The 23,060-nt window shown below is 42.6% G+C and overlaps 1 protein-coding gene and 1 non-coding gene across 3 annotated transcripts in view; both read right to left on the reverse strand.

The window, feature by feature from the left end:
• The window catches only part of PEX14 (peroxisomal biogenesis factor 14), a 133,312-nt gene that overhangs the window by 39,820 nt on the left and 70,432 nt on the right, over positions 1-23,060 (reverse strand). The gene's annotated exons all lie outside the window — the stretch shown is intronic.
• Positions 9,089-9,192, reverse strand: LOC118986397 (small nucleolar RNA U13). The gene has a single exon (XR_005066366.1). It is a non-coding gene; the product is annotated as a small nucleolar RNA U13 (small nucleolar RNA).

A 23,060-nucleotide genomic window follows, 5' to 3' on the forward strand; every position in this document is an offset into this window, starting at 1 on the left:
AACTAATACAGGATAATACTGAACTGTAATTTAAAAAATTTAAAAAACAAACAAAATTAGTAATGAATAATCTTAAAGTATGTTAGAGCTATATAAAGAAAACCTTACAGAAAAGGAACAAAAGGGTAATGAAATAAAAGGAAAAGACTTCTCAAACTAATTTAAAAGGTCTGACACAACTCCAATAAAGATCGCAATTATTTTCTCAAAAGTTCTGAAAGCTTATCTTGCATAACAACAGAGACTACACAAGTAAGAAGAATAAGGAATGTCTGGTAGTTCATTGTCTCCTCTACTAGACATTTAGATATACTTCCTTGTATTTTTTAGAAACTGGTTCCTCTAGGGATTATAATACAAGGTCTGTCCAGAAAGTATCCAGCTACATAATACGGAAAATAGAGACATTTATTGAAGAAGATACACAATACAAGATACACTGTACAATGACACCTCCGTTCCCTTCAAAGTAGGCACCTTGGGATCACACAGTTCTCCCAATCACCATCAGCTGCCCTATCGTATTTTCCTGAATCTCATGGATGGTCTGAAATCTCTCCCCTTTCAAAGGTGGTATTAGTTTTGGGAAAAGCCTGAAGTCTCAGGGCACCAAATCTGAGCTGTTGGGGAGCTGAGTCACCTGGGTGATTTGATGTTTTGCCAAAAAACTGCACAAAATGTGTTGCATGAGCAGGCGCATTGTTGTGATGCAGCTGCCCATCACCAGTTGCCCAGAGCTGCGGCCTTCTGAATCATCCCAGCGGTTTCCGTGGAGGAGTGTACAGGCTTCATGCAAAATCTGATACAGATTCATTGCTCCACTCGCTCAGTCACGTTGAATGCGATGGCCACAGAGTACACGTGCTCACTCAACAGTATCTACCACCCCCACTGACTAGTACAGTGAAGTTGTCATTGTTCACGCATGCACATTCCAGTCCACTCTCTTTGGCTTTCTGGTTACATTGATGTTGTACAAATCATTCTCGTTGTATTAATAACAGTTGGGCTTTTCCAGACAGATCTCATATGTATCTTCAATTTATCAGATCCTACTCTAAATTAATATTATAGCACTTTACATGATGCATATTATTACATGTGCCATATTGTATATATTAATGTATTTTAGTAAGAAGCAATAATAATTTCATTTATACCCCTTCTGATCTTTGTCTATGTTCTAATGTTCATCACATACATATGTATGTATGTATGTATGTATGTGTTATAAATCTAACAAAATCTTACTGCTGCTATAGACAATTGACTTTTACAAAATTTAACACTAAAAATTAAAATAGTATTTTACATTTACCCATATATTTTACATTTACCCACATATTTAACATTCCCTGTGCTCTCTGTTTTTTCTGGGGATTCAAACTTCTACTTGATATTATTTCTCTTCAATGTCAAGATCTTCCATTGATATTTATTACAACGCATGTCTGCTGACAGCAACTTCTCTGAGCTTTTATGTAAAAACACCTCTTCTTGTTGATGACTGATGAATATTTTCACTGTGTACAGACTTCTAGGTTGACGGTCTTTTCGTTCAGCATTTTGAGGACATCATTCCACTGCCTGGTGGGCTACGTGGCTTTTGACAGTAAGTCAGGTAACCTTCTAATCATCACTCCTTTCTTTGTCTTCAGAATCCAGCAGTTTTACTACAATATAACAAGATGTACTTTTTTTTTCTTCTTTTAAAAAGTATCTTATTTATTTATTTTTAGAGAGGGAAGGAGAAAGAGTGGGAGAGAAACATCAATGTGTGGTTGCCTCTCATGTGTCCCCCACTGGGGACCTGGCCTGCAACCCAGGCATGTGCCCTGACTGGGAATGGAACCGGCGACCCTTTGCTTCACAGGCCCGTGCTCAATCCACTGAGCTACACCAGCCTGGGCGAGATGTACTTTTCTTTGAATTTATCCTGCTCAGGGCTGGCTGTGGTTCCTGGGTTGCAAGGGGCAGGGGTGTTTTAATCAAAAAATTTCAGCTAGCCTTCCTTGGAGTATTTGTTTTCTACCCCACTCTTCTTGACTGTTGGGACTACAAGTTGTTAAGCAACTTGATTTGTATCACACGTCACTGGGGTTCGGGTCCTATTTTTAAATCTTTTTTCTTCTATGATCTGCAATTTGGATTTCTATCAACTTGCATTCAAGATCACTGATCCTTTCTTCTCTTGTGCCCAATCGGCTATTATTCCCATCTAGTGAAATTTCAGTGACAGATTTGTATTTTTCAACTTTCATGTGGTTCTTTTTGACAACTTCCCCATCTCTACTGCAACTGCCCATTCATCCCCTTAGCCATGGTTTTTAAAACCCTCACCCAGGATATGTTTTTACTGATATTTAGAGAAAGGAAAGGAGGGAGGAAGGGAGAAAGAGAAGGAGAGAGAGGCAGGGAGGAAGGGGGAGGGAGGGAGAAAAGGAAGAGAAAGACAGAGAAAGAGAAAGAGAAACATTTATAGGTTGCCTCCTGTATGCACCTCAGCCGGGGATTGAACCCACAACCTAGGTGTGTGTCCTGACCAGAAATCAAACCTGCAAATAAATAAATAAATAAACAAAAAAAAAAAAAAGAAATCAAACCTGCAACCTTTCGGTGTATGGGACAACACTCAGACCAACTGAGCTACCCAGCCAAGGTTCAGCCATTTTTTTAACTATACATTCTTCTCACATAATTTTTCATATTATTTTAAAGTTCTTATTTTGTCAGTGAGTCTATTTCTATTGACTGACTTTTCACTTCACTATGGGTCACAGGTCCCTGTTTCTTCATTTTCACATGTCCAGTAAGTTCTTATTTTATATTGGAAATTGTGGATAGGCTAGGGAAGTTCTGNAAAAAAAGAAAGCAAACCTGCAACCTTTCGGTGTATGGGACAACACTCAGACCAACTGAGCTACCCAGCCAAGGTTCAGCCATTTTTTTTAACTATACATTCTTCTCACATAATTTTTCATATTATTTTAAAGTTCTTATTTTGTCAGTGAGTCTATTTCTATTGACTGACTTTTCACTTCACTATGGGTCACAGGTCCCTGTTTCTTCATTTTCACATGTCCAGTAAGTTCTTATTTTATATTGGAAATTGTGGATAGGCTAGGGAAGTTCTGGGTTATGCTTTCTCCTCCCAAAGAATTGAGTTTCATTAAATTACTAGCATATCACCTTGATCTATGGCAGGCTCAGTTTCACGCTTTACTTATTTCTTTTTTGTGTGCTTAGTCCGAGGGAAAAATGCCACAGTCCTGGGATATGATGTTTGCTTGCTTTTGAGGGGTGTTCCTTCTGGGGTGTCAAAGGAAAGTCCAAAGTGTTTACCAAAATCCCTCTGACTTGGTAAGACTCAAACTGAACTCTGCCTTTTCTACAGAAAGTAGCTGCCAATCTCTGCTGGACTCAGTGGCACCAGCTGTGTGTGTGAGCAGTTCAGGGGTTAGCCTAGAATTTGAGGGAGGCGTTTATGTGCAAAGTTTAAGGTTACCCTTCAAGGTTATCCTCCTGGAATACCCATCTTCAAGTCCCAGTCACTCTGGCATCCTCAAAATCTATCCCCTAATTCCTGAAACCAATATGCTAGCAGCTTTAGCTTGAGTTCTATTTGCTAGAACCTGACGAACTGGAGAAGGTCTCAAGCAAAATGGAGTACGTACCATTAGCTGGCTCTCAGCCAGAGTGGTTCCTTCTCTCAAGAATCAAATCCACCCAGTTTCTGCTTGCTTCTGGTCACTCTCTTGTGTCTTCAAACACTGTTTCTAAAATACTTTGCCCAGAACTTCTATTGTTATTGGTGGGAATATTATGCTGGTAGAGGATACTCAGTCACTACTAAAGCCAGACTCTAACTCAAAATGTTTTTAAAAGAATGAAGAAGTAAGCCTTGTTATTGCACATATTAAAACTGATAATAAAGATATAGCAATTAGCCCTGGCTGGTGTGGCTCAGTGGATTGAGTGCCAGTCTGGGAACCAAAGGGTCACAGGTTCTATTCCAGTCAGGGCACAAGCCTGGGATGCAGTGCGGGGCACGTGAGGAGCAACCACACACTGATGTTTCTCTCTCTCTCTCTCCCTCCCTTCACCTCTCTCTAAAAGTAAATAAATAAAATCTTTTAAAAAAAGATACAGCATTAAAACACTAAGGCACTTCTCTAAGTGTATAGGTCAATAGATATTCTTGGAAAAGACTTATACACTGACATTTAACACATAATGAAGTACAACACACACATGGGGAAAATTACTTGTCTGTTTGAAGGGAAGTTTCAGAAAAAGTGATGTTTGAAAGTTTCATTTCATTTTACTTTATTAATTTCACATTAAAGGGATATATATCAAAACAAACCATAAAAACTGAAATAAAATATGGACAGAGGACCCAAGATGGCAGAAGAGTGAATGAAAACTACACTAGTCTCCTCCCAAGACCAATCTGAAATTACACCCAAACCGTAGAGAAACCACCCAGAATGACCAGCTGCCCACGAGCCAGAGAGGAAGACTTACAACCGTGGACAGACAGAAGAAAACACGCCAGCACAATTCAGTCGATTAATATTCGACAGGGGAAGCAGGCACATACAACCTGCTAAAAGCTGTTTATTTAGTAAATGGCACTGGGAAAAATTGGACAGGCACATGCAGAAAAATGGAATTAGACCACCTTCTTACACCACACACAAGAAAAAATTCAAAACGGATCAAAGATTTCAATGTTTGACTTGAAACCACTGAAATCCTGGAAGCAAATGCAGGCAGCAACATCTCGGACACTGCTCCTAGAAAGTTTTTATCAGATATATCTCCCCAGGCAAGGGAAACAAAATAAAAAATAAACAAGTGGGCCTACATCAAACTAAAAAGGTTTGGCATAGCAAAAGAAATCATCCACAAAATAAACAGACAACCCATAGAATGGGAGACCATATCAGTCAATACATCTGGTAAGGGGTTAATATTCAAAATTTATAAAGAACTGACCAAACGCAACACACACACACACACACACACACACACCACCACCACCACCACCACCACCAACAACAACAACCCAAGTAAAAAATGGGCAAAGGACCTGAATAGACCCTTATCCAAAAGGACATACAGGTGGCCGATAGACATATGAAAAGATGCTCGCTGTCACTAATCGTCAGAGAAATGCAAATTCAAACCACGATGAGACACCATCTCACACCTGTCAGAATGGCTGTCNTAAAAAATGGGCAGAGGACCTGAACAGACCCTTATCCAAAAGGACATACAGGTGGCCGATAGACATATGAAAAGATGCTCGCTGTCACTAATCGTCAGAGAAATGCAAATTAAAACCACGATGAGACACCATCTCACACCTGTCAGAATGGCTGTCATCAATAAATCACAACCAACAAGTGCGGGTGAGGATGTGGAGGAAGGGGACCCTTCTGCACTGTTGGTGGGGATGCAGACTGGGGCAGCCGCTGTGGAAAGCAGTGTGGAGGGAGCTACCTCAAAAAATTAAAAATGGAACTACCCTTTCACCAGCGATCCCACTTCTGGGAATATATTTGAAGGAACCCAAAACACTAATTGGAAAGAACATAAGCACCTATGTTCACTGAAGCATTATTTACACTCGCCAAGACATGGAAGCCGCCCGAGTGTCCATTAACAGATGAGTGGATAAAACAACTATGGAACATTTACACAGTGGAATTCTACTTGGCCATAAAAAATAAGAAAATTTTACTCTTTGCAACAGTATGGATGGGCCTGAAGAACATTATGCTAAGAGAAATAAGCCGAAGAAAAACAAGTACCATGTGATTTTACTCATATGTGGAATCTGATGAACGAACTGAACAAGCAAAACAGAGACAGACTCAGAGAGCAGACGACCCCGTACGGGGGAGGTGAGGGTGGAGGGGCTGAACAAAAAAGAAAAAGGACTCACGGACTCGAACAGCAGTGCGGCGACTGCTGAGGGGAGGGAGTATAATGGGACTGAATAAAATGGAAAAAATACAATAAAGATTAAATTTAAAAAAATGGAAATAAAATATGGATGAATATTTATCACACTGGTTTGGTGTTTGTGGACAAACTATGGAACCTCTTTCCCTCATTTTTTTCTCAAAGGCAAAAGGATAACAAAGACACACCTACCTCATAGGGGTTTGTGATTAATTAAAAGAAGGGCACTCAGCTCATTGCCTGACACATAATCAGCTCTCAATAAATGTTTGCTGTTGCTATTGTTGTTACTCAAATTATTATTACTTAAAAATTATGAGAAAGAAATCTCTTTCATAAAAATAATAGAGAAAATATCATAAGATCGATAGATTTGATTATGAGAAAATAATCACTTTTATATATTAAAAAACATAAAGGCAAGGAATAAAGGGGAAAATGTTTGCAAACATGACAAAGAATTAATATTCTTAATATATAAAGGGCATTTACAGATCAATAAGTGAAGCACTAATACCCCAGTAGGAAATAAAGAATTGAATAAACATTTCTGAGAAGAAATAAACATATTTTAAAAGTCTGACTGTGTTATTAATCAAATAAATGCAGATTACAACCTCCGAGAGTGGTCCTGCCACTGTCTGGGTGTTTTATGTGACCAGGCACACGAGGCACACTGCGGCGGGTGCCCACAACCCCTGGGAGAGAAGCTGGTGTGACTATCTGGAAAACTACTGCTCTGTATAAAAAGATCGTGCCCTGTGATTCAACGCTTCCTCGTTTCAGGAATCAATTTTGAGAGAGTATCAAACAGTGCTTGCTATTTGCCATTTTTTAACTGTAATTCCTATATGTAAAAAATAAGAAAAGTAAATTCAAGAAGGTCAAAGAACAGCATAAACAGCCAAACAATCTATATGAAAGGAGTTGTGAGGAACAGTGTTCAAAATTTTTCAAATGCCCAAATTTTTCTTACAGGGTTTATTGCAAACTTTAATTTGATTGCTTTATGGAGAGAGAAAGGGGGCTTCCTCATGGTCTCTGCTTTTTGGACTTTGAGATATTTCTTGATGGCCAATTTATACAATGTTTCACAAATGTATCGTAAGTACTAAAAAAACCTTAATATTCCCTCTTTTATGTGCACAAAATTCTATATATTTATATACCAAACCATTTTACTAATTATGTTACCCAGTTATTTCATTTTATTTATTTTTTGCCTTTTGGTTTATTAAATTCTGAAGCATGTTAATAGCTTCAACTAAATGGTTTTAAATTTATTTTAATAGCTTTTTCTTTGCATACTTTGACAAAATATTTTTAACTGTGTAAAGTTTCATAATTTTTGCCTCCTATGTGGAGTGAACTTTGTAATGGCATGAACCGACCGTTCCTTTAATTATTTTCTAATCTGCCTAATGTGAGTGCTGCCAATTCCGTTTCTTTTGGTTTGCGTGTGCTCTCGACATCTCGCCCATCCCGTGCCTTCAAGTTGTCAACGTTGTTCTGTTCTAGATGTGTCTCCTGCGATCAGCACAGACCTGGCCTTTGCTTTTTCCTCAGATCGTACTGAGTCTGGGGTCCAACTTTAACACAGGATTTCAAAAAAATTTTGTGAATATTTGTTGTTGCTTATTACCCTTAGTTTTATAGGGTTTCTGCCCCCACCATTCCTAACCTTTGCTGATCCGATTCTTTTTTCTTCCCTTTGATTGTGACTTAAAAGTTCTAAACCTTATATTCTTCTAGTCTGATAAAGATGAGCCACAACTATTTAAATTGAGACATAATATACATAGCGCATTCTAAGTACACAGCCTGGAGAATGTGCGCATGTGCACACGCTGCCATCAGCACTCGGACTGAGACCCAGGGCGCGGCCCAGCACTGCACACGGCAGCCCTTCCCATCTAGACCCTCCTCCAGGCAACCACCACGACTCTGGTCATCAATACTAGCGTCATCTATTCTTGAACTTTATAAAATTGTATGTATTCTTTCACATCTGGATTCTTTGAAAGAATTATTTAAATTCACACATGAAACTGCAGAGACCAGTAATTTATCCTGTTTTCTTTCTATGTAATATTCCTTATATGTCTATTCCATGAATTGCTCATTCTTCTGCTGATGACACCTGCCCCCTCTCCCAGGTTTTGGCTATTTTAAATAAACCTGCTACATACATTCTTGTACATGTCTTTTCATCGATATATGCACTCATTTCTTTAGGGTCTGTACCTAGTGATGGAATTACTGCATCACAAAATAAGTATATTTAACTTGAGTGGAAAATAACAGTTTTTTCAAACTGGCTTCACTCCCATCAGCAATGTATGGGCACTACAGCTGTTCCACAATTTTGCAAACACTTAGTATTCTCAGCCCTTAATTTTAGCCATTCTGCTGGGTATGTAATCATGACTTACTGTGATCTCACATTATATTACCCTAATGAGTAGCAATCCTAGGCATCTTTTCATACGCTCAATAACCATTTGGAAATGCTTTTTATTAAAATACCTGTTCAAGCCTTTCATACACTTTTTAAAAATGAGGTTATTTGACTTTTTTCTTATTAATTTGTAGTTCTTTATGTATTCTAGATACAAGACCCCTGTCAGGTACACATATATCATGAACATTTTCTTCCGGTGAATGGCTTGTCCTTTCTTACTGTTAACTTGCCATGAACAGAAGTTTTTAGTTTTGATATAGTCTCTTTTCTTTTATGATAGTGGGTTTTATAGCCTAATTAAGAGATACTTTCCTACCCCACAGCCAAGAAGATAGTCTATGTTTTTCTGAAAGCTCTGTAGATTTACCACTCTGGTTTATGTACGTTGTGAGCTAAGGGTCAAAGATGATTTTCTCTCATGAGTATCTGATTACCTCCCCCACACCATTTTTTTCCCAGCAGTAGCCAATTCCATTAAATTTATTTACTCATCAACATACACTTATAGAGAGCCTACTAAGTCAGACATTGTGCTGGAGTTATAGATAAAGCAGCAAACAAAAAAAGGTATTCTCACCCTCATGAAATTTAGTGAGCAGTTTATTAACAAGTTGGGTTTGTCAGCCCTTAACTTCTGAAAATTCTCTTTTTTCATGTCAGATGGGTCATGTGCCGATGTCTTAACAAGGTTTATGGGAGGCCCAAGTCACACAAGAGCGTGAACACCCAATCATCACACTTATGAACAGCAAAAGGACCAACTTCAGAAAATTCTTGATCTGAGGAAACAGCTAAGTAAAATCTCTTTAACTTGTGTCTAGTATCTAGCCACCTGATTGCACTAAATTAATTGAAAACTCCAGGTTCTGCTTCAATCTCTCCCATACCCTGATGGTCACTGAAGAAAGGACAATGAAGAAAACTCACCCCTTTTGATGTTTTTCTGATTTATGAAAGCAATATTCCAAATTCAAAAACAACTGTTTTAATAGAGGAAAGCAGAAGGAGCCAGATGAGCAGGACAACTTGCAGGCCCTCCACCCAGAAGCAATACTGTTAATATCTCTCACACGAAAGGGAGCTTCATCTTAGCCAAAGATTCTAAAGCAATGTATACAGAGAAGATTTTGTAGAGGCAAAATTGCTCTTGAAAGTCCCTTCTGAGGCGACTTCCAGCTGGATGTGGCAGCCTGAACACACAGCTCTGATTCTGATTCTAACTCACCCTACATTGACTAACATGTTACAAAGAAGCCCAGAGACCTTGCGATTGGTTTTTGAGGCCACTTTCTTGAATAACAGACAGCCATGGCTCACCAGATGTTTGGGAAACCTCAAAAATGAAAATCAGAGTCCCAAAACTTAAAAAAAAAAAAACCCTAAGAGAAAACAAACTATTTAGGGAAGAATGGAAATAATATCTCAGAAAACAAAGAGATGTTTTATCCAAGAAACAAGAACAGACTGTTAGGGGGAAAGAAAAGAATACTCAGGAAAAAATAACTATTTATTGTAAATTAACGATCTGGACAGAAAAAACTTTTCAAGAGCAACATGCATGCAGCTGCCACCCCCTTGAGCGGCACCTTCCTCTGGAACCCCCCCCCCGCCCCCCGCTTTCCCAGGACCCGCAGAGGGCTCTCCCCGAGGAGAGCCGCCTCCCACCGCAGGTCTCCTGTGCGCAGGCGCTGCCCCTCGAACATTCCTCTCGGTTTGCGAACACCTTTCAGCGTTGGGGGGGTGTGTTCAAACCTTTAGGGAGCTCGCTGACGTCTGCGAAAGCTTCTCCCCACCCCTTGCCTGCGGATTTTCCTGGGGGCGCTCCTTCTTTTTCTTCTCCTGCAGTTTCCTTTTCTCTTCCACTTTTTCAGCTGCACATTTATTTCTTCTGTCCCAGTTTCAACGACTCGGCCGGTTCCTCCGGAACCTCCTCCGGGAGCCCCTCACTGGCGCCCTGGTCCGGGTGGAAGTCGTCCGCCTTCCCAACCACAGCCTTGCCGGTTCTGCCACCACCTCTCCCTGGGCCAAGTCCCGGGCCACGAGACTAGGCGACAGGAATTCTTCAGCTCCGTTACAACCCTCCAGGACCCCCATCACACGCATGGTCCGGCACAGGCTGAAGCAGAGCTACGTCGTAGCTCATGGCTGTGTTTCCAAAGTAAGAGGTTCAGAAAATCACCATTCAGAAATGCTCATAGTAACTGATACAAGGCAACCATTAGTGAGGATTCAGCTATCCTCATAATAACTGATTAAGAGTCATTGATGGATGCTAAATACCGAGGGTAAAAGTTGATGAAAATAAGGTACTTACACAGTCTCAAAGCATCTCCTCAAAAGACATTTATTAATTGCTAAGAGAAAATACGACTTTACAGTGGAGACACGGGAGACACCGCCTCAACCAACAGAACCGGTGAAGTCACAGGCTGTGCAGCAAGTCTGTGGCGTGCGCCTGCTGACACGAGGTGCTGAGAAAGACACAAAACCGCCTTTGTGGTGTTCCTACCAGAAATGCAGGGAACAAATCTGACCCTGAGGGGAAGAGAGACAAACCCAAGTTCAGGTGCAGGGTACAACACTGCCTACATATCAAGGGCACAAAAGACAAAGAAAGCCTGGGGAACACTGTTCCAAAGTGATACAGTCAAAATTCGTGGTCATGGACTGAATTGGAGATGAGAAAAAAATTAACTGACTAAATCTGAGCAAGGTCTACAGATTACATAATAGGATTCTGTCAAATTACTTTCTTGACAGAGGGACAGGGATGGGGGAGGTAGAAAAGGGGATGGGGGAGATAAAAGGTGATGGAAGGAGACTTGACTTGGGGTGGTGAACACACAACATATAGATGATGTATTAGAAAGAAATTATTTTCTTGGTTTGTATACACACCTACACACACCTGTGTGTACCCGTGTATGTATGGGAGGAAGGGAGAAAAAGGGCAAAAGAGGGAGGGAGGAGGAGGAGAAAGGGAAAAAGTGGGGGAGGGAGAAAAAGCTGGGAAGAAAGAGAATACATATGATGAAGTAAATGTTCACACTTCAGGAGTCTGGGTGAAAGGCGTAAGGGACTACTGCAATGGATTTTAAAATTCATTTATTATACAACATTATTATGAAAAAGAGTAACTTCAAAATTTTAAAAAGCCTTAGAAGAAGTGAAGAAAAATGAAGTCGTTTTCCAATGAACAAAACCAGAGGGCTCGTCACTGGCACATCACCCTACATGAAATACTAACAGGTCTGGCAGACAGAAGGGAAACGGTCCTGGACAGAAGCACAGGAAGGCAGGAAGGTACAAGGAGCAAAGGAAAGAACAAGTGTAAATCCATATTGACTGTAAAAAAAATCATGATGTCTTATAGGGTCTGAAATCTACATAGCACTAAACTGGAAAACAAACAAAAACCCCACAGTAACACAAAGGCAGGAAGGGAGCGGCGGCACCGGAGCGGAGCGCGCTGGGTGCTGGCACGTGGGGCGCGGCGAAGAGCCCTGCCCGTGCAGGACTGTAGTTCTCAGTCATTTTGGTTCCCAGGCCCCTTCACACTCTTACAAAGTATGAAGGATCCTAAAGAACTTTTGTTGGTGAAGATCGTATACACTGATACTTAAATTAAAATCAAAACTGAGAAAATTTTAAAACACTGATTCATTAAAAGTAATATATTACCTGTTAATATGAATAACATGTTTATAAAAACTAGCTTCCAAAAGAAAAAAATAATCAGTGAGAAGAGCATGATTTAACTTTCCTGAAAATCTCGTTTTCTGTCTAATAGAAGACAGCTGGACTCTCATATCCGCTCTGTATCCAATCTGTTGTGCGGAGCTGGTTTGGTTAAAACAAACGGAGAAAACACAGCCTGACACAAACATATAGTGGGAAAAGGAAGGAGCCTTTGAACGCCTTTCCCACACGATTGTGGACACTGTTCTCTGACACTACACCCAAACTGGGCAATGGCACCTCCTAAGAATCAGTGACAATGTATACAAATGTGAAACCGAGAAACTTTCATATCTTGTTCCATTAAAATCCATTGGTCTAGGCTGCACTTTGAATGGACAGTTTATTCATGTATAATTTTGTAAAATCACGCACTGATAATTTAGAAAATATCAGTTCAGTAAGGGATACAGAGCTTCAAATGTTGACGGACTCTTATACACAATCAAAAACAGCACACTCAGTATCAACCCCATCTCATCAGAACTCTTTTAAGTATCAGGAAACTGCCTAGCTCACAAAAGTGGATTCATGTTTTCCAAAATTCTGACTTCATTTGAAAGTTAATGACAACAAATACTATAAGTTTTCCTTGATACAAGAGGCTCACTTTGCCTGTTTTTTTTAGAAAATGCCTTCCCAATTCTGAAGTCTGACTTATCACAGCTTCTCCGTCATTCATTCAAGCAAACACGACACCCAAAAAGACAGCAGTGAGGGTAGCCCGGACCTTGGGCAGGCTCGCAAGAACTGGTCCCCGGACGCCCACCACCTCAGTAGGGAGCAGAGGCACTCCACGCACATTCCCCGCTGCGTCTCACAGCCCTTACAAAGATGCATCCTCAGGTGGCGTCACTGTTACAAGGACACTCTTCAGTGAAACAGGCTTTCTGAAAACTGCAAGTGCACACAGTTAAAACACAGTGAGAGGCCAGCAGTTCTAACTACAAAGGCTTCTGTACTATCACTGCAAATGTCCACAGGGTGAAAAAGGCGAATGACATCTTCCCCCGGGCTGTGAAAACTGTGCTGCTCTCCCTGGAAGGGTTTCAGGGAGCCCCAGAGCCCCAGACCACACTGGGCACTACTGATCTAATCTAGGGACAAAGAGAATGCAGAGGAATTTTCAACTTTACAAAGAAATGTTGATGGTAATAATTAGCTCGAAATTTAAAAACCACTTTATTTATATTATGGGACACAGTAAATGATAATCTATCAAACTTTTTAAAAATATATTTTATTGATTATGCTATTACAGTTGTCCCATTTACCCCTTCACACCCCTCCCCCCTGCACAGCCCCTCCCCCCTCCCCCCTTTAGTTCATGTTCATTTGTCACAAGTTCTTTAGATTCTATATTTCCCCCACTATTCTTGCCCTCCCCCCTATCTATTTTCTACCTACCCTCTATGCTACTTATTCTCTGCACCTTCTCCCCCCTTCTCCTCCTCCCATTCCCCTGTTGCTAACCCTCCATGTGATCTCCATTTCTATGGTTCCACTCCTGATCTAGCTGTCCTCTTAGTTTGCTTTTGTTTTAGGTGTGGTTGTTAATGACTGTGAGTTTGCTGTCCTTTCACTGTTCATATTTTTATCTTCTTTTTCTTAGATAAGTCCCTTTAGCATTTCATATAATAAGGGCTTGGTGATGATGAACTCCTTGAACTTGACCTTAGCTGACTTTCCATTCTAAATGAAAGCTTTGCTGGATAGAGCAATCTTGGCTGTAGGTCTTTGGATTTCATGACTTGGAATACTTCTTTCCAGCCCCTTCTTGCCTGGAAGGTCTCTTTTGAGAAATCCGCTGACAGTCTGATGGGTACTCCTTTGTAGGTGACTGTCCCCTTATCTCTTGCTGCTTCTAGGATTCTCTCCTTCATTTTAATCTTGTCTAGTGTAATTATGATGTGCCTTGGTGTGTTCCTTCTTGGGTCCAACTTCTTTGGGACTCTCTGAGCTTCCTGGATCTCCTGGAAGTCTATTTCCTTTGTCAGACTGGGGAAGTTCTCCTTTATTATTTGTTCAAATAAGTTTTCCACTCGTGGCTGTTCCTCTTCCCCTTCTGGTACCCCTGTAATTCAGATGTTGGAACGTTTAAAGATGTCCTGGAGGTTCCTAAGCCTCTCCTCACTTTGTTGAATTCTTGTTTCTTCCTTCTTTTCTGTTTGGTTGTTTCTTTCTTCCTTCTGGTCCACTCCCTTGATTTGAGTCCCCGTTTCCTTTCCATCACTATTGGTTTCCTCTGCATTTCCCTTCATTTCAATCAGTTTAGCCTTCATGTGTTCCTCTAATTTGTGACTATAATCAACCAGTTCTGTGAGCATCCTGATCACCAGTATTTTGAACTGTGCGTCTGAAAGGTTGGCTATTTCTTGGTCACTTAGAATTATAGGCTCTGGGGCTTTGAGCTGTTCTTGAGTCATAATGTTTGGTCTGTTTGCACCTGTTATGTATGAGGGGTGGAGCCTTAGGTGTTCACCCGGGCGGGGCGACCCAGTCGCTGGATTGTGATGCTGTACGTGGGGGTGGGGTCAGAGAGGGAAAAAAATAGTGCTTTGCTCCGCTCTCTCTCAGATTTCTGTCTCCTCTGCAGCTACCCACAAGCAAATTGGACCCCTCTGGTGCTGGTTCCTGGGTGTGTGGGCCCATGTCCTCTCCAGTACCCTGTGGGTCTCTCCAACGAACTCTCTGTGGGCCTGGGAGCCTCTCCCAATGCCTGAACCCCAAGAAAGTCTTTCCAGTTGGTGCTTTCAGGCTCTAATTCCTGTCGCTGGGGCCCTAGCCTGCACAGTCTGTCCCACTGCTCGCTCCTTGGCCTGGTTTATCTGCGCACGAATGTGTGACCGCAGTCAGCCAGCCGCCCTGCACCCTCACTGGGTCTGCCTGTTGCCCCCCCCACACTTGGGATCCACCAACTGCCTCTGCTCCTGGGTCGTCGGATGGAACGATCTTTCCAGCCCGACCCCACTCTGCCGCTAACTCCACGCCTCTTACCGGTCTGGCACCCAGTTTTTCACTGTGAGAGAAATGTAAATGTAAATAAGAGATGTAAGAAAAATCCTGTAATTCAGTTTACACTGTGTCTATGTGTCCACAAATGTTGCATATAAATACAAACAAAACCATGTGTGCGCCTGTGTGCAAGACTGCCCGTGTGTGTGATTCTGTGCACTACTGAAGACGCGGAAGCAGTGACAGTCCAGGAGCAATGCGTGTAACTAGTGTCCAGACCCTGGCTTCTAAGGAGTATCACTCTCACTGCAGGAAATCTCGGGAAAATGTGCGACCCCAGGCTTGGGGCACAGACAGTGCAAGGTGTGCCTGAGACATTTGTGGCAAAAAGCAAGAGGCCCAGGAGCCCACCCAAATAGGCGCCAGCTGACCAAACTTGGAACAGCGTGAGCACTGAAAAGAAATGTGATGGTGACAGTTGGTAACACTCAGAACTAAACAGTGTATGGTGACACTCAAAAGCAAATGAGAGCAAAAGGCCACGGGGGGTGGGGGGTGGGCAGGTGAGGAAGTTCGTCTTCACAAAATACTAGGTAATTTATAAAAAAATAAAATTAGAAAATTATAATTTTTTAAATCTTGAAGAAATAGTTGGTTCAAACAAGGATCTTCAATAAATGCTAAAACTACTGAATGAAAGGTTGTTGAGCAACAAGATAACATGATCTGAAATAAGCACCTCTCAGATTACTTAATTACAAAGGGGAAAATGCACCTTTACAGTGGCGAGATCTGGTGGTCAGTCACCTCATTACCCAAAGGATCAACTTAGCCTTACTGGCAGAAAGAATCTGATGTTGCCTTCTGATGCAATAACAGGTGCACAATACTGCTTATGAAGTATTCTTGCCAAAAACGTTCTAACTTACGCAATAACAGGTGCACAATACTGCTTATGAAGTATTCTTGCCAAAAACGTTCTAACTTACTCTTACAAAGAGGAAGCAATGAGACAAATTCATTGTGACAGCCCATGAACTGACCTGGCCACTTCGAAAAAGTCAATGACAAGTAAAACGAGAAAAGGCAAGAGGGTAAGTTCTTGACAAGGGGAGATGGCAGTGAAATGCCCTGGTTAGAGACGACAAAAGAAATTTAGGGGCAACTGGAAAGTTTAAATATGGAACTGATGCTGGATAATTTTATGGAATCAGCGGATTTTCTTTTTTTAAAAAATATTTTATTTATTTATCTTTAGAGGGGAAGGGAAGGAAAGAGGAAGAGAAACATCAATGTATGGCTGCTTCTTGTACATCCCCTGCTGGGAACTGGCCCCTGCCAGGAACTGTCCTGCAACCCAGGCATGTGCCCTGACTGGGAATTGAACCGGGATTGTCTGGTTCACAGGCTCACGCTCAATCCACTGAGCTACACCAGCCAGGGCTAAGAATCAGCAGATTTTCTTAGGTGTGATGATGCGCTGTTACACAGGAGAGTGCCCTATTTTAGGAGGTGCATGCTGAAGTCGTGAGGTTGAAGGGCCGTGATATCTGCAACTTACTTTTAAATAGTCAGAAAAAAGGGTGTGTGTACAAACAATAATAAAAAAGTGTGTTTGTGTGTGTGTAGAAAGTGAGAGACACAAAGAGAGATTAAACAAATGTGGCAAAGTGTTAACTAAGAAAACCGGATAGGCCCTGGCTGCTGGTGTAGCTCAGTGGATTGAGCGCGGGCCTGCAAACTACACGATCGCGGTTCCATTCCCAGTCAGGGCACATGCCTGGGTTGCAGGCCAGTTCCCAGTGGGGGATGCACGAGAGGCAACCATACACTGATATTTCTCTCCTTCTCTTCCCCTCTAAAGATAAATAAATAAAAAGTATTTTAAAAACAGAAAAGAAAACTGGATAAAAGGTGTCTGGTGTTTACTGCCCCATTCAAGTTTTCTGTAAATTTTAAATTGTTCTAAATTTAAAAACTGAAAAAGTCAGGATGGAAAGAGTACAAGCAAACAGGATTTGATCCTGGAAGAAATGAAGAACTACCCAAAGTGTCCGTGTAGGTTAGAGGCCGCTGGAAGTGGAGTCTGAGTTGGCCCATCCGGGGGCAGTGCTCGGAGGGGACCAGAAGCGGTGCGGCACGAGGCACAGCAGCACGAGGCACAGCGCCCGCCCTAAGCTCCGGCCCCGAGTGAATAAAATGACCTGCTGCTCCATCCATTACCATAATCTGTCCCAGGGTGAGAGCAGCAGCAGCCCGATGACACAGAGTCTGCATTAGTACACTCGTCCTTGAAACGAGAAAGGTCTCTCTGCTTGGGTAGAATAAAGAGTCACTTCTGCTGGCCCGCAGTGTTCGCGTTTTTATGGACGCGTTCAGCCCAAAACGTGCCCTTTCTATCCGAGGTCCCGTCCGTAAGGAGGGCGGCAGTGGGGCAGGCAGGCTGTGGCAGCTCTGATGATTACCTCCCGCCAGCCCGACCCCGTGCCTCCCCAAACTGCTTCACATGGGCTGCGACAACTGTGGTCTGATCACCCATCTACTAGCCAAGTGACTCTGGAAGTCATGTCCACTGCCTTTCAGCTTTTCTGTCTGAAAAAGCAGAAATAATGTTGACTTTCTCTTCTAACACAAGGCTGTTATGAGCAAGTCAAAGAACTTTGGCCACAGGATAAATAATAGCCCAAAGAGGTGAAAACGGAGTCTCTTAGCAAGAGTCTAGGGATCATTACGATGATTTCTTTCATATTCCTATGCCCTTCGCTGCTAAATTAATGCTTTGAAGAAAAGGACATAGTGAGATCATGAGCATTCTAACTCCTTGAGCACTTGGATTTAATTAATCCTGTTCTGGAAGGCCCAGGCCAACAATAATCCAGTCACAGAACACTGGAAGGGGAAAATGTTGTTTTCACATGATATGCTAGCAAGAAAACCTAAGAGAACCAATTACAACAATTAAAAAGAATACAGTAAGATAATTTTAAACACACCAAAATCAACTTTCCTAAAGATTAGCAAAGATCAATTAGAAAATATTATAAAGGCCCTAGAGCAATACAATAAATAAAAAATACTTAGAATTTAAGGAAATGTGTAGGAACTACGTAAGAACTGTGTAAAACTTCGTCAATGAAAAATATATTTTGCCTGAAAGACACACCCATTCATGGATGGAAGACTACATATTGCAAAGATGCCGATTCTTTCCAAAGTAATTTCTATGTTGAATGTAATGATAATCAAAACTCCAAAAGGATATTATTTTTGTATTTTTAAAAGATATTATTTATTTTTAGAGACAGGGAAGCAAGAGAGAAAGAGAGGGAGAGCAACATCCATGTGCAAGAGAAATATGGATGGGTTGCCTCTCGCAAGCCCACCACCAGGAACCTGGCCCGCAACCCAGGCATGTGCCCCGACTGGGAATTGAACTGGCAACCTTCCAGTTTGGGGGACGATGCTCAACCCACTGAGCCACACCAGTCAGGGAAGGATTTTATTTTTGATTGGCCACAGGCAGAGGTGAGGTGGGATCAAGGAGAAGACATAAAGTGATTCTAAACTGTGTTTAGAAGTATACAAGGGCCAGAAAAGCCAGGAACATCCTAAAAGAAAAGCAGAAGAGTACAACTTACACTAACAGGTAAAATGTGTGACAAGTCTGCGACAATAAAGACGGCACTGGCTAAGCACCAGTAAGTATATGAAGAATGAGAACAGACATCCAGACCACAGAGCAGTGTGTGGGGGAGCATCACATGTGCTCACGTTGTGCGTGGAACGAGGGGGGAGAATAAGCTGCTCGATAAATGGCACTGATACAGTAAGGGTGGGCACAAGGAAAAAATTAAGTTATGTATATCCCCGGTTGCTCTACTACCAACAAAACAAATTCCATAAAAGAAAACTAAAACCATGAAAGAAAAAAAGTAGGTAAATATTTCTATGCTCTTGAGTTGGGGGGATTTCTATGCTTAAAATGAGGAAATCATAAAAGACGACAGACTGAATGACCTGGGCTTGAAACTTGGGGTCAAGAGCACTGACCCCTGCTGCTGAGACTGGCAGCTGGCAGGGCCTGCTTCCGGGGCAGGTTAGCAGTGCTGATTACAACGAAAACAATCCCATTTTCTTTTGAAATATATTTTACTGATTATGCTATTACAGTTGTCCCAATTTCCCCCAAGATTGCTCCACCTGCAGCAATCCCCCCCTTAGTTCATGTCCATGGATGGTGCATATATGCTCTTTGGCTTTTCCATTTCTCATACTGTTCTTAACCTCTCCAACTGTTTTGTTCCTACCATTTATGCTTCTTATTCCCTGAACCTTTTCCCCCTACTCTCCTCTCCCCCTCCAAGTGATCTCCATTTCTGTGATTCTGTTCCTGTTCTGGTTGTTTCCTGAGATTCAGTTGTTGATAGTTGTGAATTTGTTATGCTTTTAATGTTCATAGTTTTGATCTTCACCTTTTTCTTAAATAAGTCCCTTTAACATTTCATGTATTAATGATTTGGTGACAATGAGCTCCTTTAGCTTTACCTTGTCTGGGAAGCACTTTATCTGCCCTTCCATTCTCATTGACAGCTTTGCTGGATAGAGCAATCTTGGATGTAGATCCCTGCCTTTCATCACTTTGAATACTTCTTGCCAGCCCCTTCTAGCCTGCAAAGTTTCTTTTGAGAAATCAGCTCACAGTCTTATGGGCACGCCTTTGTAAGTAACTCTGCTTTTCTCTCACTGCTTTTAAGATTCTCTCTTTATCTTTAACCTTTGGCATTTTAATTATGAGGTGTCTTGGTGTGGTCCTCTTTGGCTCTAACTTGTTTGGGACTTTCTGTGCTTCCTGGACTTGCATGTCTATTTCCTTCACTAAACTAGGGTAGTTTTCTTTCATTATTTTTTCAAAGAGGTTTTCAATTTCTTGCTCTTTCTCTTCTCCTTCTGGCATTCTTATGATTTAGATGTTGGTATGTTTGGAGAAGATGTCCCAGAGGATTCTTACACTACCCTTGTTTTTTTTTAATTGTTTCTTCTTGCTGTTCTGGTTGAATGTTTATTTCTTCCTTATGTTCTGAATCATTGATTTGAATCCTGGCTTCCTCCCCCTCACTGTTGGTTCCCTGTAGATTTTTATTTCACTTGGTATAATTTTCATTTCTTTTTTTAAATTTATTTATCTTCAGAGGGGAAGGGAAGAAGAGAGGGAGAGAAATATCAATGTGTGGTTGCCTCTCATGGGTCCCCTGCTGGGAACTGGCCCGCAACCCAGGCACGTGCCCTGACTGGAAATCTAAGCGCAATCGTGTGGTTCGCAGGCTCGCGCTCAATCCACTGAGCTACACCAGCCAGGGCCTAATTTTCATTTCTTCCTTTATGTTGCTGCCGCACACAGTGAGTTCTTTGAGCAACCTGATCACCAGCGTTTTAACCTTTGCATCTGACAGGCTGGTTATCTCCATTTCATTTAGTCCTTTTTCTGGAGATTTGTTCTGTTCCTTTATTTGGGCCACATTTCTTTGTCTCCTCAATTTGGCGGCCTCCCTATATTTGCTTTTGTGTACTGGGTAGAGCTGCTTTGACCCCCTGCCCTGGCCTGTTGTAGAAAAGCCACCTGTAAATTGTGTGTGTGGGTGGGGGTGGGGGAAACTTAGCCAGGGTGGGACAACCTTTTCACAGCTTTGTGGCCGAGTGGGGGGAGGGCTTGGAGAAGGAACAGTGCCACTGCCTGGCTTCTGGGGATATGCCCAGCACCTGCCCCGTTCCCAGTAACTTCACCACCCCTCATGTGACTGATGCCCTTCCAGCTGTTGCCGTGGTGCTGAACCCCAGAGTGGGTGGTTTGCATACGTTCTGAGATAGTGTGGGCCCTCTAAGCAGAGTCTCCTGAATATCCAGCAGTTTCTTCCACTGCCCAACCCCCACTGGTTACAGCCAGAAGTTATGAGGATTTCTCTTCCCCGCACCGGAACCCTGGACTGTGCGATCTGGCACCACTCACTCCCAAGATATCCATCCCGATTTTTATCCACCCGACGTGAATGTGGGACCGCCTGTTCCGCCACCACTGACTCCCTGCGCCACATGGCATCTCCTCCCATCTCCACATCTCTGACCTTTCTACACATCTAGATGAACGTGGCTTCTTTAAATCCCTGGTTGTTGGACTTCCATACAGTCTGATTTTCTGGGTGTTATCTATTTTGAGATTTAGTAGCAATTCTTTCTCTGCTTGAACAAGGAGGCGAAGTATGTCTACCTACACCTCCATCTTGATCAGAAATCCTAAAACGAAAACAACCCCATTTTCTTAACCCAACTCTAAGATTCTTACCCTAAAAAGGTAATCACAAAAGAAAATACCTATATCAAGGATATTAAAGAGGAGTTGTTATAATGGTAAAACATGAACCTAATCTAGACGTCCGTCAAGGGGACCAGTTAAAGGAAATTATTGTATATACCCTCAGCAGAACACCAGGCAGTAATTAAAACTGATGACAGGGATCTGTATTTCTGGACGTGACCTATGCCCAAGACACAGTATCAGTGGAAAGGGAGAAAAAAAGGATGGGAAGAGAAGCAAAACCCAGGGTGATGCTCTAAACAACTTAAAGGTAGTATCCAGCTGTTCCAACAGAAGCCGAGAGAGTTCGAACCTCAGCTTCCAGATTTGGGTCCCCTCTGGCCCCCAACCCCCCAGCCAAATCACAGACTCTTCTGGGTGCCTCAGTCTCCCAGTCTGTAAAAGGGGGATAAAAAATGCAAGTGCCACTATCATCCCCTCTGCTGTCCCCAAGGTGCCCTGAGGATTAATTAGCCAGTATTTGTGACGTGTGTTGCTACACTGAGTTATTGCAGGAAATTTTCCATCGGGCTCATCAGCTGTTTAAAGTTCTTCAGAAAAACTGAAGAAGTTTTGATGAAATGCCCCAAAGGCAAGCAAGCCTGGTATAATGAAGCAGGAGAAGAGCACCAGCAACCTCCCCCTCTGCCCCATCGGGGGTGAGGCAGGGCCCGGGTTTCATCAGCGCTCCCCCAGGATGAAGTCAGCACACTCCAACTGCATCTGGCCTCCTCGGGGACGATTATGACACCGCAACCCACATCCCCGGGGCCACTTATTAGTATAATAGAAACCCTTCACGCTCACACAGACACTGACCGAGACTGAGCCTAAAAGGAAGACTCATGTATCAGCACCACCCTCCCCAGTCACTAAAGAGCCCATCCTCTAACGAGGGGTACGGGGACAGGTGTGCATGGATGGCTCCCTTCTGCCACGTGCCAGCCAGTCCTATGGAATTCTGGTGGCAGCTGCCAAGCTCCAGGAATATCTAGGGAGACACGGAGCAGCTTCCAGATAGCCAGAACACTGACAGTACCACCCGCCACAGCCAAGGGGACAGACAAACAAAGGCTGTGCCACTATAGGGCAGATAGGACACAACTGCAAATCCCCAGCCACTCCCATAAACCCCAACACCATGTCACGGCACAGAGGAGCCCTGCCAATAGCACTGAATACTGGCAGGGGACACCTGTATGGGGAAGGCTGCCTGTAAGCTGTCCCTCCGAACAGTGCTCTGTGGAATGTCCACCCTGGCTTGTGAATACCAGCCCCGGAAGTTGGAGCACTTTGTCCTGGAGAGCCTGGGCCATGCACTTTCCTCCAAATTATTCTACTTTCTTCCTTCCCCTAATGCCTGTGTCTCTCTTTCCCTGCTTATGTCACCCTGTCCCTCAAATCTATTCCTGTGTGTCTCAGGGGCCAGGATGAAGCAAGTTCTATCATGATGCAACTCCTGGCCACAGGTGAGTCTCTTCTGGAACCTAATGAACGGGCAACAGCAGCTTGTGCGCTTCTTGACAGCACACAGGTGCTGGTAAACGTTCACCTCCAGGGTGTTCTCCATAAACACGGCCCCTC

Source organism: Sturnira hondurensis, unplaced genomic scaffold (assembly GCF_014824575.4).
Source record: "Sturnira hondurensis isolate 20B ecotype Veracruz unplaced genomic scaffold, ASM1482457v3 Scaffold0004257, whole genome shotgun sequence".
NCBI classification, from domain to species: Eukaryota; Metazoa; Chordata; class Mammalia; order Chiroptera; family Phyllostomidae; genus Sturnira; species Sturnira hondurensis.